Source organism: Anabrus simplex, chromosome 2, assembly GCF_040414725.1.
Source record: "Anabrus simplex isolate iqAnaSimp1 chromosome 2, ASM4041472v1, whole genome shotgun sequence".
NCBI classification, from domain to species: domain Eukaryota; kingdom Metazoa; phylum Arthropoda; class Insecta; order Orthoptera; family Tettigoniidae; genus Anabrus; species Anabrus simplex.
Window position 1 is genome coordinate 929,026,376 of NC_090266.1, and position 7,802 is coordinate 929,034,177.

Below are 7,802 nucleotides of genomic sequence, written 5' to 3' on the forward strand. Positions count from 1 at the left end.
GACGCCAGCATAAGGTGATTAAACTTCAGATATCGATGCACGTTGTCTACATGCATCTGTATATTTGGAACAGTTTTCTCTTAACCGCATATACTGTCCATTGGGGTGGGTTTTTTCTCCCGTGAAAGCATATTTAATGTATTATCCGCGAAACTTTTAGTGATACTTCGGCTCCCTAGTGCTGAATCGATAGACCTCTCTTATCTTCGAGATTCGTATTGGCAACCTCTGACAAAAATTATGAATCGATTATGCATCGCCGTAAGACATCTGTAGGTAAAATTGCAACACTTTAAATACTGTTGTTATTTACACAGCAAAGTCAAAATATGGGTTAAGCTTGAACATGAGTTAGGAAAATCAAAGTATAATAATAATTTCGTGTGGCTATTTCTAGCCGAGTGCAGCCCTTGTAAGGCAGACCCTCCAATGAGGGTGGGCGGCATCTGCCATGTGTAGGTAACTGCGTGTTATTGTGGTGGAGGGTAGTTTATGTATGGTGTGCGAGTTGCAAGGACGTTGGAATTAACCAATGAAGGTTAAAATCCCCGACCCGGCCGGGAATCGAACCCGAGACCCTCTGAACCGAAGGCCAGTACGCTGACCATTCAGCCAACGAGTCGGACGGAAAATCTAAGTATATGACAGGAACAACCTAGAACTCCTACAGGGAAATGACGGTTTAGAAAAATCCATATCGAACGACCGTACTATCGATTTAATTCAGATTTCATTTCCATTCAGTTGGCAGTATTACCGGAACCGTTGTAGCTACTTCCTTACTCCTCATACCCCGTAAAACGAAGAGTCACTAAAAAATTTCGCGGATAATATTTTGGACAATGTCGGAAAATGTATTATATATGATGCATATAACAGCAGTTCCTACAATTGAAGTCGGGCAGCTCGCTGTCCGGCCCCGGCAGATTGTGGTGTAGAGAGAGAGAGAGAGAGAGAGAGAGAGAGAGAGAGAGAGAGAGAGAGAGAGAGAGAGAGAGAGAGACTGAGAGACAGAGAGAGAGACAGAGAGAGAGAGAGAGAAAGAAAGAGAGAGACTGCATGGGCGCCCGCAGGATCTTTTCCAGGGGGGGGCACATTAACAATGTTCTTGAATATAAAAACCAATATAACGTCAGCAACATTAAATTGTTTACAGAAACTTCCAGTTATAACATATGCTAGATGACTGTGAGTAATTTCAGTTTATGAAATAATCTGGTATGATATTAAACAATTGAACATCAACATCTTTAGAATTCCAGGGGGGCAAGTGCCCCCCTTGCCCCCCCTTGCGGGCGCCCATGAGAGAGAGAAAGAGAGAGAGAGAGAGAGAGAGAGAGAGAAAACAGTACTGCCAACCTCTGGCGATTTGAAACTATAGATATAACTTTGAAAACACTTATGAATTACATTATACCGTATGATTTTAATATTAAATCACTGGAACCAACACCCTTCGTCGATTTGATGTTATTGTTTTCATTAAGCTGCAAAAAAAAAAAAAATACTAAGAGTTCTGCTAGTGACAGAATAATTGTCACGGTTTGCAATGGTTGGCGTCACTGGCGCGCCAAATTTAAGATTTAAGCACCAATCACACCGTTAATGTCGCCATGGGTCCCGTCTATTGCATGTAGGGTGATACCACTTGTTTGAAGAGAAACATGTGGCCTCAGCTGATATCTAGCCTACATGAAGTGCGTGTGTTCACGGTGTGTGTAAGCCATTTATTTTGTTGTTTTGACAAGGCCAGTGGATCATCGGAGACGATTAGGGAAAAAGTCTGTTGTTACAAAAGGCAAAGCTGTGAATTTTTATATACCGGCTACGTGAATGTTTTAAGAAAGAGCGTGGTAACGGTGGGCCACTTCTTCCTGTTAAAATGTGGTGGATCGAGTTCGTAACGCTTTAAAAGTAGTGAAGACGACCGTGAAAAGTGTCCAGTGGATCTTAATCAGTGGCGGTTTCTGGTATAGCGCAATGGAGCAATGAACCTCCAGTTTATATCACATTGTACTTAACTACTTAATGTTCACAACTGCCTTGTCAATCTCGTTGTTCAAAATATTCCCTCCACCTCTCCAGTGATTCTCTGGGATCTATTATGAGTTAACCTGAATTACTCAAAACACTGTTCATTTCCTTTTTCCCTCCCTTCCCAAGATTCTTTATTACTGTCCAAAAAGGTTTCCCTGCTGCTTGACCTAGCCTTTCCAGGTGATTACAAAAATCTTCCCACGACTTCTTTTTGGATTCAACAACTATCTGTTTCGCTCTGTTTCTTTCATCTACATACAGATCCCTGTCTGCCTCGGCCCTTGTTTGGAGCCATTTCTGATAAGCCTTTTTACGTTTACAAGCTGCTCTCACTTCATCATTCCACCAAGATGTTCGCCTTTTCTCATCTTTACACACAGTTGTTCCTACGCATTCCCTTGCTGTTTCTACTACAGCAACCCTGTATGCCACCCATTCACTTTCTATATCCTGAACCAGCTTACTGTCTACTGTTCGAAACTTCTCACTAATCATATCCATGTACTTCTGTCTAATTTCCTCGTCCTGGAGATTTTCTACCCTTATTCGCTTGCAGATTTCACTTTCTCCACCCTAGGCCTAGAGATACTTACTTCACTACAGATCAGATAGTGGTCTGTATCATCGAAAAATCCCCGGAAAACTCGTATTTCCTAACAGGTTTCCTGAATTCGAAGTCGGTTAAGATATAGTCTTCTTATGGATCTGGTACTCCTAGCCTCCCATGTGTAGCGGTGAATAGCCTTATGCTTGAAGAATGTATTCGTAACTGCTAAACCCATATTAGCACAGAAGTCCAGCAAACGCTTCCCATTACCTTATCTTCCATATCTTCCCCACATTTACCAATCACCCTTTCGTATCCTTCAGTTCTATTCCCAACTCTCGCATTGAAATCGCCCATTAGCACTATTATATCCTAGCTGTTGACCGCGACCACCACGATGTCATTCAATGGTTCATGGTTCGGGTTACTGTAGTCATGTCCTAGTTCGTAAACCATGGACAATGGCCGAGTGGCCTAGTAAGTGGTCCTGAGAGTCGGGATACCAGTAACTATGGAATGAGAGTGGGCATCTCGGACATATTCTGAGCCATGGCCCTCCTTGTGCTCAAGCGGCTAGGATTATACAATTCACCGGTGGTCCATAACCCGTTAGAGGACTATGTGTAAGTAGGGTAGCATCCTGCTTCATGAATTTACCGAGCTCAGGACATTTTAAGCAAGCCTCGTGATTATCACGAAGGAATTAATGGGATTACATTAACAACTACCAAACATACGTCCCAATTCCGTAATTGTTATGGACAATGCCCCCTGCAACTTAAGAAACCACCGACAACGAAATACAGAAAAGATATAATTCTTCATTGGTTGGTGGGAAACAATGTCTAGGGGATTTCCGCAGATATGACAAAGGCGGAGCTGCTCCAAAGTGTAAAACTCCATAAACCTAGATTTTGCACCTACGAAGTGGACTCCATCGCTACGGTTCAGGGTCTTAAGAGTAATTAGGCTGCCTCCTTACCACTGTCACTTCAGTGCAATCGAGCTAATTTGGGCACAAGTGAAAGGACATGTTGCCGAAAATAAAAAAAACCTTTTCTGCCTCACTGATGTGGGTATGTATAAGGAGTGTGGCGTATTCTCTTTGGATTAATGTGAATAAATAATTTGTATCATTTTATTGCAAAATTTTATTATTCCGGTGCTACTACTCTATGAGCATGTTGAAGTTCTATTGCACAGCGACGTTTTTATTACCACGGTGATTCTATTCTTAGGGTTTAAGTGTAATTCTGACTTATTTTAATTACGATGATACTATTTACAGAGTTCGGGTTTTAATGCTGTTATTTTATTACTACGTTTATAGTCTTCTATTATTGAATTATTACGGTTATTCTATTCTCTGAGTGTGCTTAATTTTGACTGAAATGTTTTGTGATATTTACGCTATTCTGGAAGTGTAGTTATTTTTGATTGGAACGTTTTGTTATTATGGTTACACTATTCCTGGTCTTCAATACATTAGAGGTAATTTTCGCGTATTTCCATACGCCTCTCCATCGCATTAATACAGTATCTGATCTACGTATGCGTGAAATACTTTAGTTTTCGTTTGTTTATATTGCACGGTTCACAATCGGCAACACTGGCTGATAAACGTCAGGGCCGGACAGCGGGCGAAGGTAGGCTGACTAATAGGCTTGAAGTGCGCCCTGCCCTTGGACATAGCTTATGTCTGCAACCCAATTAGGCAAATACCGATTCCTGGAATTTTACTTATCACAGAGTTGATAATTTCTTCTTAAGCAGCATGCCATGGTAAGATAGAAATTTCTACCATGCGTAGCACTGAAATAATTACATACAAATTTTGTACACACACAGTCTGGCATAAAAGGGGCCGCACGGACACAGAGGTTTACGCACGCGACTTCCAATCAGTGTGTCCCAGTTTCGAATCCCGAAAAAGTCGGGTGGAATATTCTATAAGACCCATGCATGGCGGACAGGTCCTAATTGAGCCTTGGCGCTCCACTGACCTCATACTAAGATGGGAGTTTTTTTCTTTTTTTTTCTAGTTGCTTTACGTCGCACCGACACAGATAGGTCTTATTGCAACGATGGGACAGGAAAGGGCTAGGAGTGGGAAGGAAGCAGCCGTGGCCTTACTTAAGGTACAACCCCAGCATTTGCCTGGTGTGAAAATGGGAAACCACGGAAAACCATCTTCAGGGCTGCCGACAGTGGGGTTCGAAGCCACTATCTCCCGAATACTGGATACTGGCCGCACTTAAGCGACTGCAGCTATCGAGCTCGGTAAGATGGAAGTTAGGTCGAAGTAAACTAATCTGGCAGACTCGAGTTTATCTATGACAATTCTATATTCGCACGTAATTATTAAACGTTAAGAACCTTCCAAAATAACCTTTAAAAAAATGACAATTAAACAAGACACAGATTTAATTCTCCACGAAATGTTCCAGCTGCCGTGACTGATGGACAATGATCTGAATGGATTTCATAGTAAATGGTGGGCGGGAACTCAACCGAAAATTTTAGGTCAGTGACTGATGGGTTATTGAAGCCTTAATTAGGAAGACTGCCATATGAATAGCGTCTTACAAAAGACCTATTCCCGGGCCGATGACCTTCGATGTTAGGCCCATTAAAACAACAAGCATCAGTAAGAACTATTCCCCAGGTGGCGTGAGGATCTAAGATTAACCATAGAAGCTTCCTGCCCAGATGATTTAGTAGCTCTGCTACCTACAGTGGATTTCCGCAGTTTCCCACCAAGCATTACACGCTACGGTCGCTTACTTCTCAACACAATCATCAGTACACCATAGCAACACATAAAACACGGGACAGGCTACTTCATGCATATTTAACGCACGAGGCTGCAACCGACGATGGCCTAAGTCACATTCGTGAAGGCTGTGAGCCTGCATTCGGGAGATAATGGGTTCGAATCCCACTGTCAACAGCTCTGAAAATGGTTTTTCATATGCTTTCCCATTTTCACCCCAGGATATTAGCACTAAGGAGCACTCACTGAACTTCCTGCTTGTATGCGTATGTGCTCACCAAGCATAAGATCCGGCTCCATGGCTAAATGGTTAGTTTTTTTAATTCCTTTACGTCGCACCGACACAGATAGGTCTTATGGCGAAGAGGAGATAGGAAAGGTCAAGGAGGGGGGGGATGGAAGCGGCCGTGGTCTTAATTAAAGTACAGCCCCAGCTTAAGCCTGGTGTGAATATGGGAAACCACGGAAAACAATCTTCAGGGCTGCCGATAGTGGGGTTCGAACCCACTATCTCCCGGATGCAAGCTCACAGCTGCGCGTCCCTAACCACACGGCCAAATCGCTCTGTAAATAGTTAGCGTGCTGGCCTTTAATCCAAGAGGTCCCGGGTTCGATTCATGGCTGGGTCGGGGATTTTAACCTTTATAGAAAGGGCCCCATTCCCACAGACGCCCAGGTCGCCTATCAGGCATCAACTCGAAAGACCTCCACCATTATTATATACCAAGCACGAGGCAAGTAACTGACCACGGTAATGACATGTTCCATTAAGTGGCTCAGGAGTGGCTCAGACGGTTGAGGCGCTGACCTTCTGATCCCAACTTGGCAGGTTCGATCCTGCTTCAGTCCGGTGGTGTATTTGAAGGTGCTGAAACACGTCAGCCTCGTGTCCGTAGATTTGCTGGCAGGTAAAGGAACTCCCGCGGGACAAAATTCCGGCACATCGGAGTCTCCGAAAAGCGTAAAAGTCGTTAGTGAACGTAAAGCAAATAACTTTAAACTGTTCCATTACAAGTTGACATGATTGAGATATGAGGCTGATAATAATTTCCCTCGATTTTACCCTTAAAACACCACTCACCACACGCCATTGAGATCGATCAGAACATCTAATTTTTACTGCGGTCGATCCTTCATAAGTTACAAAACCACGCACATTAATCGCTCATCCCTAAACGGTAAACACAACAAAAAGGGAAAGCATGACTGACTGCCACCAGAGTTCATCTTACTTATAAATCGCCAAGAAACTGGGCAAGATAAAACTCATTCACATCAGCAACTGAAGTAACGCTTGTGCAATGTGAATGAAATGTGAATTCTTCTCTGACAAGCCATCATCTCTATAAACGAAGTCTCGACAAGAAAGGTGAAGGTCAACCTCGACTCAGCTGCCCTTGCAAATTACCTTATCGCCTTTATGCCGAGAGCTATAATCACAAAAGCCTAGCTTTCACAATAATCAGTTGGATTGAGCAAAAGCTGCTTCTGCTATTTCATACAGTCAATAATTGATTTGAAAATGGGAAAAGAGATAATGATGATGATATTCTTCACAAGTATGGTGTCACTGCATGTTATGATAGTTGATCGTATGATGCACTCTTTCAGTTGTGTATGGGAGAGAGGAGGGGGTAGGGGAACGGCAAGAGAAAGGGGAGGGGCCTGCATGAAAGAACTTCACGACCAGTTGTCCTTTTTTATCGTGTCGTGCTCATAACGGAATATGCTACCAACCGAAAGTATGTATTTATGATACAGTTCAGACTAATTCAACGAGTAAAAAGAGCAACGAAACTAAAAGAAAAGGAATAGTAACAACGGTGTCTAGAGCTTGGGTTCAGAGAACACGAAGTGGTTGTTAAACAAGGGTTACATTATGAACTGTATACATACAACTACGAAACACTGTTCGCCGAGAAATCATTAAACAGAGTGAAACCTGCGTTAAGACATGCAGAAGGGACTATTCAGGAACTTGACACAAGTCGTTCACAAAATTTAGAAAATATCCACCACCTTGTTCCGGATTGAGGTTATTGCCTACCTTGTAACACGTCCAGCCAGCAGCCAGCTGTCCACCCGTTATATTGCCACCTCTACCAACTCTCGCACTCTACTGCCGCCAGGTATGCGGTCTGCTTGTCTCCCACTTCCCGCCTCCCCCCACTCGACCACTCCAGCATTGCCATCTAAGCACAAGCACTGCGCTCGCGGAGGCACATGGGCTTAGCTTCAATTATCGTGTCAAGTTTATTTAATCAGTTTAGGGTCGCTCACTGTCAAGTGCAAAGCTCACTGGCATTCTAATAGTTCCTCGTACCGGAAGAAAGAATGATGAATGATGCATTCTTCTAACTGGCCGACCGAGTAACGCAACTGGGGAGGCGTTGTCCAAGATTGTGAAACCGAATTCAGGTAAAATCATTCGACAGGAAAAGTGCT

At 43.2% G+C, this 7,802-nt stretch overlaps 1 protein-coding gene across 5 annotated transcripts in view; it reads right to left on the bottom strand.

Moving 5' to 3' along the window:
• LOC136863192 (diacylglycerol lipase-beta) overlaps nt 1-7,500 on the bottom strand; it is a 575,063-nt gene extending 567,563 nt beyond the window's left edge. For 3 of the 5 annotated variants that reach the window (XM_067139553.2, XM_067139552.2, XM_067139549.2), the window contains exon 1: nt 7,405-7,500. The gene's annotated coding sequence lies outside the window, so the exon portion shown is untranslated. The remainder of the gene's footprint in view (nt 1-7,404) is intronic. The other 2 variants (XM_067139550.2, XM_067139554.2) reach the window with 2 other exon arrangements.
• Nucleotides 7,501-7,802: the final 302 nt, after the last annotated feature.